Raw genomic sequence first — 8,556 nt, 5'->3', positions numbered from 1 at the left:
TGGCAGAGGGCTATAAGCGGCAGAGGGCGGGGTGCGAGCTATGAGCAGCCCTTTATGGGTGAGGTGGCCAGCAGAAGCAAGTGGAAACGAGCTACTCGCGCACGATTTCATGCGCACTGGGCCTCTAGTAAAATTATAATGGAACGCAAAATTTCCTATGGCCTAGTGACACTGTAGCTGTCCTAACATTTTAGTACAATGCATCACTCCCATGTTTGAGGTGATGCTGATGTAAACAAACCTTCTGCTCTGCCTGTCATATAAAAGTATAGCACATTCAATATGTATAGCCCATAATACTTACTAATGATAAATGACCATGTTACTGGTTTATATATTTACTACACTATACTTTTTATTGTTATTTTAGAATGTACTCTTTCTTACTTATTAAAAAATTTGCTGTAAAACAGTAGCTGTGTAGATACTGCAAGTCTTGATTGCATCATTTTCTCTTGTGCTGGATTTAGTCTCATGTTGTTTTGTTCATTGTGGCTCCTAAACATTCATACAATGACGAAATCCCCTAACAACACATTCCTCAGAAGTATCTCCCCACCATTCAGTGGCACATGACTGCATACTGAATGAATAATATTGTGAGCATTACATTAAAATTGCTACTGAGACAAAAAAGTCCATTTGTATTTCCTTAATAATTAATATGAATAATCTCAGTTTTCTGGCTTTGGAGTTTGCCTTTTCCCAGCTCTTCTTATGAAAGGTTGTGTGTAGTAATAGGCACACTGACCTTCTGACATTAATGCAGACTTCCGGTGGCCATATAGTGAATTAATTGCAAGACATGAAAAAAACTCATGAAACAACCATCTTGCTCTGATAAACAGTAGCAGAGAAACAGGCTACTCATAAAAGAGCTGAGCTCTGGTGGCCAAAAGACTGTTGTACTTGTCATAACTATCCTGTTTGGTTACCAAACGGAAATTAATCTCTAATCCTTCATCTTTTCCTCAAGAACCTTGCCATAACTGGATAGTGTATGACTGTGTGTGTGTGTGTGTGTGTGTGTGTGTGTGTGTGTGTGTGTAGGTAGCACAGACTAAGTTTAACTCATTAACCAATTTATTTAACAATTACTTATATTGCAGGTCATTGAGGACAAAACTGAATGCATGGGCCATACCTTGAGGAGCTTCCAGTCTAATAACTAATTAACAGGCAGTGATTACGGAACATCTACTCAAGTACAGAGTGTTTGTCTATTTGGTTTAAATTTTTATAGTTATGATGCAAATGGGTATTACTATCACCAATACACTAATGAGGAAACAGTATAGCTCATATAGTTTAGAAAACTAGACCAAAACCACTCAGGCATTAGAAGCTTTGGTCCTTAGTCCACCATTGACTCTTACTTCAGGAACCCTTGCTTTCTTCAGAGTCAAATGTCTGTCTGTCTCTTTTTTTTCTCCAGCCAGACATCTGAACTACCCAGTCCCAAGAGCACTCCACAGCCTACATCACTGCCACCGAAGCCTGGACCCCAACCTCTGAAATATCCCTATGGGAACATGGAGCAGAAACCAAGAAGTCAGATGTCTATCTTGCCTTTCAGAAAACTCCTTTCAGAAAACTTAGGAAACTTTAGTGACAGATAATAGGGTTCATAACCAAATCCTGGGTGAACGTTTAGGAAAATGTACAGAATTGAGGTGATTAATGACATGAATAACTTGAAAAGGAATGGGGGCCAAATTGTTTTGCCCCTATGGACAGGCAATAGCCAACTCTGGATGTGAAAAAGACTCCTGGATGTAAAAGCCTAAGGTCAAGGTTAAATTTCTCACATTTGAAAATGTTATGAACTTTTAAAAGTGTATTTGATTTTATACACTCACAACCTAAAATGGCTTCCCAACTCTTATTTGCATATAATTCAATTTGCAGTCAAGAGTAGGTGACACAAAATAAAAACAACAACAACACCATCTATATATATATAAAAGCCTGAGTGACCAAACAACTGGTCGACCTATCGCTATGATGCACACTGACCACTGGGGGGCAGATGCTCAATGCAAGAGTTGACCCTTGGTGGTCAGTGCACTCCCACAGCCAACCTCCTGTGGCCCCTCCCCCCAGCCAGCCAACCTTCTGCGGTCCTTCTTCCCGGCTGACCAACCTCCCACGGCCCCTCCCCCTGGCTGGCCAAACTTCTGCGGGACACCCCTGGCCAACCTCCCACCACCCTGATTGGCCCCGATCACTGGCCAGGCTGAGGGACCCCACCTGTGCACGAATTCATGCACCGGGCCTCTAGTATATAGATATACATACTTATGTATATTTACATATATATCTATATATAGATATTTTATATATACACATACTTGATGCAATTAGCTTTCCAACTCTGTAGATACCAGGAAGGCAGATAAAGATACTTTAAATATTTGATTTATCTGAATTAACAATATTAATTGAGGAAATGACTTTTTTTGTGGGTCATGCTGAGACCCATAGAAAGGCAACTCCCTACTCAAACAGACACTCAACGAATTTGTTAGGGATAATGTTACACAATTCAGGAAACTATATAATAAAACCCTAATATGCAAATCGATTGAATGGCCGAACGACTGGTGGAATGACTTGTCACTATGATGCTCAGTGACCACCAGGGGGCAGACGCTCAATGCAGGAGCTGCCCCCTGGTGGTCAGTGTGCTCCCACAGGGAGAGTGCCACTCAACCAGAAGCTGGGCTCATGGTTGGTGAGCACAGCGGCAGTGGCGGAAGCTTCTTCCTCCTCTGCGGCAGTGCTAAGGAGCAGAGAGGCCGGCTTCTGGCTGAGTGCGCTACTCAGCCAGAAGCCGGGCTCACTGCTGGCAAGCAAAGCAGTGGTGGAGGGAGCCTATCCCACCTCTGCTGCAGGCGGGTGGTAAGGAATGAGGGGTCCCAGACTGTGAGAGCCCCAAACTGTGAGAGGGATGTTTGACTGCTGGCTTAGGCCTGATCCCCGGGGAGATCGGGCTTAAGTTGGCAGGCAGACATTTCCCAAGGAGTCCTGGACTGCGAGAGGGCACAGGCCAGGCTGAGGGACACCCCCCAAGTGCACGAATTTCATGAACTGGGCCTCTAGTCTATCTATATAAAACTCTAATATGTAAGTCAACTGAATGGTGGAATGACTGGCGGAACAACTGGTCAGTATGACATGCACTGACCACCAGGGGGCAGATGCTCAATGCAGGACCTGCCCCCAGCCAGTAGGCCGTGACCAGCAAGACCCCCAATCACCCTGCTGGTCACCCCATAGAGGGAGGTGACCAGAAGCGGCAGTGGGGGTTAGGGCCGGTGAGCAGGTGACGCCAGGCCTGCCAAGGCAGGTTCAAGCAGGGGCCTCCAATCGCCCCACTGGTCACCCCATAGATCGGCCCTGATTGCTGGCCAGGCCTAGGGACCCTACCCATGCATGAGTTTCATGCACCAGGCCCCTAGGGTATAATGATGTTCTGCTAAGAATACAGACACTTTCATGGGGCAGAGTTTTTTTTTTTTTTTTTTTTTTTAATGTTTAAATTGAGCCTAATACACATGCAGAAAATGTGTAAATTATAAGTGTAAAGTCTGATAAGTTTTTTCAAAATAAATTTATCTGCATAAACTAACACCCAGAAAAGAAATAATTAAGAACTCCACATAAATGAAATAAGTATTTACTCTTGTATCTAGCTTCCTTCACCTAGACTTATGTTTGAGAATTATTTGTACTGTTGTGATTAGTTGTGGATCATTTTGAATAGTATCATTGAAGAGTATAACTAAATAGTATTCCATTATGTGAATATACCACAATTTATTTTTTATTCCATTTTTGATGGGCATTTGGGTAATTCCCAGTTTTGGGCTATTATAAAAGTGCTGCTATGTTCATGATTTTTGTTTCTTTTGGTGAACATATGTACACACATCTTTTGTGTATATAGGCTTATAAGAAAGGCATATGTTCAGCAATAATAGATATTGCCAGATAATTTTCCAAAGTGTTTGTATTAATTAACACTCCCACGATCAGTGTATGAGACTTTTGATTGCGCTACATCCTTGCCAACATTAGATATTTTCCTTCTTTGAGGATATATAGTGGTATTGCATTTGCTTTTAATTTGTATAATCATGATGCCTAATCAAGTTGTATACCTTAAATGCTTATTTAAGTAATTTTCAATTGAGTTCTTTTTCTTATTGGTTTATAGTTCTTTATATATTTTGGATTCAGATCCTTTATTGGGTGCATATATCATAAGTACCTTCCACTCTAGAGTAAAATATAAGTTCAAGGAGAGAAGAAATGTAAAATTTCTGACTATTAAAGATAGACATGTTCATGCATTTTTTAAGTGAGTGATGATAGATGTAAAATCTCCATGGTGTTACAGTCCATTGCATACAGTTGAGAGTAATCTAACAGTTTTATTTTATTTAAAATATCAATACTGTCAATATGCCAAGAATTAGATTACTTTAACCATTGAAATTTATTATGGGAAATGTTAGACAATTATGTATTTTTAGTTTAAGATGTCAATATTTATGATATACCAGGGATTATATTACTTGCAACAATTTACATTTATTATGAAAGACAATAAATGACAATATCTATAATAATAAAAGGGTAATATGCTAATTAGACTGGACATCTTCCGGAAGTCATTCCGGATGTCCTTTTTGATGAAGCCAGGGCTGGAGGGAAGCCAGCGGGGTCCTGGGTGTCTGCAGGCGGCCCGGGGGAAGCCAGCTGGGGTGGCTGGAGAAGGGAAGCCTGGGTCCTGGGTGCTGGAGGGAAGCTGGTGCCGGCAGCGGGGGGAAGGAAGGCTTACTCCTGCATGAATTTTCATGCATTGGGTCTCTAGCTAATTAATAATATTAAATGCCAAGGTACATAACTTTAAAAAATTTTAAGAGTATAAAATGGTTTGAAGACCACTGGGATACATGACAAGACCTGAAAATCTCATGGGCATCTCTGAGCCCTTATCTGTCTTTCGCCACCTTAGCGTCCACTTACCAGCACACAGTCCTTTTCTACTATCCTCAAGGTCATTGTGAAGGGGCATGAGGGTCAATTATTTCTGCTCAGGCTGTGTTGACTTGACAGACCCTTCCCACTGGTCAAGCCACTTAAACTTTGGTATTGCCTGGCTTGTTAAACAATCACAGACTTGTTATTGTTGTCTCCCTTTGGCAGTAGAACTTAATATCCTAGTCAATTTCTTGTCAACTTAAACTTGAAGAGTTGCATAATCTAATAATGCTAGACATTATATTCAGCTAAGCCTTTTGAATCTGTATCTGTATTCTGCAGAGTTTCCATTTCTTAATACTAAGCTTGTGGGCTCTGCCATTCTTAGATCATAGAAGGAAGACCAGAGGCTGGGGTGGGGAGAATGGAGTGCTCTGAAATGTTGCCACTCAAGGTCCTAGTTGAATGAAATTCACAAAATTTCATTTTTATCCTTATCACAGTAATATCATCACATAGTTTTAAATCAAAGAATTACTAAAAAGTTCATGATTAAGATTTTCCTCCCCATATCTTCCCATCTTTAGCCCCACCTCTACAGGTAGATACTTTTAACTCTCAGTTATTTCTCCTGGGATTTACCTCTGTGGGAGATTTCTTGAAATTATCTTTTAAAACTTCTATTGCACTCAAATTATGGTTAGCACATTTTCATTTCTAAGAGCTGTTCTAACCACTTAAAGTGCTTAGAACTGTGCCTGATCCATAGCAAGAGCCTCCATAAGCATTTGCCACTCTCATTATCTCTCTGAGGTTATTAATTATAAGATTATTTTTTTATGGTTTCATGTTTTTTTTCTTCTTCTGAGTTCCTTTCGTTTAATTTGGTGTTCATCTTAGATATTTCAAGATTTCCTCAAGTGTCTGGTAATCCTTAGCTGTTTGTTTATAATTAAGAGTGAATCACTAAAAAGTGTATTGGAAGTTGTACACATGTACATCAAGCTGCTTGACTCATATAGTTTACTGTAGGATGTACAGATATTGAATTTGTCTTTTTGTTAGAGGATTCCAAAAATCACTAAGTAGATATCTTTTATTTCAAGCAATTTAGTTTCTTTAGAGAATTCTGGTCACAATATCAGGTCTTCGAGTCCAATAGTTCAATATGTACAGTTTAATTCATTCTTATATTTTGCCACAGTCTGCATTCTTCAGTATGGATCCTTTCTCCTTAGGTTTCCTCAAAGAATAAATCTTTCATTTTCTTTTGGGAAATTAGTGAAGTGGTAGTTGTTTGTTCTGCTTGATTGGGGAGGAGAATTGGGAAGTCAACTACTCTCTATCTAAACTGTCAATAAATCTACCTGTGTTCAATTTCACACTAACACTTACCTGATATCTCTAAGCCCTTCATGGGTGCTCTGGGGGTGTTGTTGGCTTACTTCCTGTCAGTATTCTCTTTCTTAAGTGCTTAAGTTAAAAATTTCTCAACTCTGCTAAGTCAATTAGTTACTGACTCCATTTTTATCCTCAAAAATTTTATTAAATCTTCCCTTGAAATTGTCTTGCCTCTCATTCTCTTTGCTTTTGAGATTATATCCTTTTATCCCCCTTAGCTATCACATTATTAGGGTTCAAGGAGAAAGTGGAGCCTATGGTTAATCTGCCATGTTTAACTGAACTCAAATAAAATTTTTGTTGTTGTTGTTAATCATTACCTGAGGATATTTTTTCCATTGATTTTTAGAGGGAGTGGAAAGGAGGGCCAAGGTAGAGAGAGAGGAAAACATCAGTGAGAGAGATACATTGATTGGTTGCCTTGTTCACACACCCAACCATGACCCTTTAGTTGCCCAGCCCAATGCTCTAACCACTAAGCAACCTCAACCAGGGCTCAAATTAATTTTTTTATTAGAGGAGGCTTTATCAAATTTTTTCTGGTGGTAGGTACATAGGAAGTGCCAAGAAATCAGGTATTGCTTATAACCCTGGACTTCCAGAATATACCCATTCCGATTACTGGGAGCCACTGTTTTGTCTTTTAGTTCACCACTTAGGGTGAGACAGAATTTGTAGCAGCTCATCAGATTGTATCATTAGCTGAACTTCGGAGGCCTCAGTTTATTGGAGGCCCTGGAGAGTTGTATTTCTTTAACAAAACTACATCAACTGTCCTTTTGTTTCCTGTCAACTTTCAGGTAAGTCACCATGCGTCTTTGTGACTCATTTTGATGAATGCTGAAAGAAGTAGCCAGCACTCTATGGCAAGAACAAAAACATTTTCCTAGGGTTCAAGCTTTGGTGATTACTTGATTTGAATCAAAGAGGGGACAGGTGGTAGTTTAATCTGCTTCATCACCTTGAAGAAGCATATATATTAATGTAAGTTACCTATTGAACTATTGGAATACAATGCTGGAACTACAAAAAGATACTCACTCCCACCTGAATTGGATTCAGTCATATCAAAATTTTAGTTCCTAAGGAACAAGACTCTTTGGTTGTAACTGACCATAATCAAATTCAGAATCACTTCCCAGAATCCATGGGAGAATTCAACAACTAAGCTTTAGAGAAGCAGTTGGTTCTCACAAGACCAGGCATTTGAATGCCACTCAGATATAATGTCTCTCATATCTGATGTTTGTATGTTACCATCATCCTTTTTCATTTGCTCCACAAAATGTTAAATAGAGGCACCAATGGTTCATCAGTTTTCCGTATTATATATTCTACCAACACAAAAGAGTGACCTACTTTCTCAGTTTCAGTCCAAAAACATTCTTAGGAAGGGCTTTACTTGGCCCAGCTTAAATGAGGTAGCCAAACCTGGGGCAATCAACTGGGGCCATGGGATGAGGTCAGGCAAGAATGTCACCGCCCTAGGGAGCCATTTGGATGGGATGGTTGTGGTGACAGTAGCACAGGCTTGTAAATGTACGGCAGTGCTGGTAAAATAACATCTTAGATGTTCCCAACAAACTAACCTTGAGTTGTGGAGCAAAATTTGTCTTAGTTCAAAATATATGTAATACTTTCTCCTTATATACATTAACTTAAAATGTAGCTATTAAATGCAAAGCTAACCCATTTTCCAGTGTCATTTCAAACCTTTAACTCTCTTTCACTCTGATATAACCAGCTTATAGCAGCAAGGCTCATAGCTCACTTTAAGAACAGCAATCTCATAACATTTGTTGACTTTGACATTTTCAATGGAAAAAATCTCTTGCTGTATTTGACAACCTGAGTTATAAGCAAGAGAGTAAAGAATGTTTGAATGAAAGACACTTTTAACATAATAGACCTCAATAAATATTTTGAATATTGGTGGAAGAGAATTGTTGAACCTGGAATTAGAATCACTTTGAAGCATGATATATAGCCATCAAATAAGGCACTAAAGTGATTTTTTAAAAATATATTTTATTGATTTTTTACAGAGAGGAAGGGAGAGGGATAGAGAGTCAGAAACATCGATGAGAGAGTGATCAGCTGCCTCCTGCACACCCCCTACTGGGGATGTGCCTGCAACCAAGGTACATGCCCTTGACCGGAATCGAA

The sequence above is a fragment of the Plecotus auritus genome, assembly GCF_963455305.1.
Source record: "Plecotus auritus genome assembly, chromosome: 4".
NCBI classification, from domain to species: domain Eukaryota; kingdom Metazoa; phylum Chordata; class Mammalia; order Chiroptera; family Vespertilionidae; genus Plecotus; species Plecotus auritus.
The sequence above is the reverse complement of the archived record's forward strand: the minus strand, read 5'-3'. Positions refer to the sequence as shown.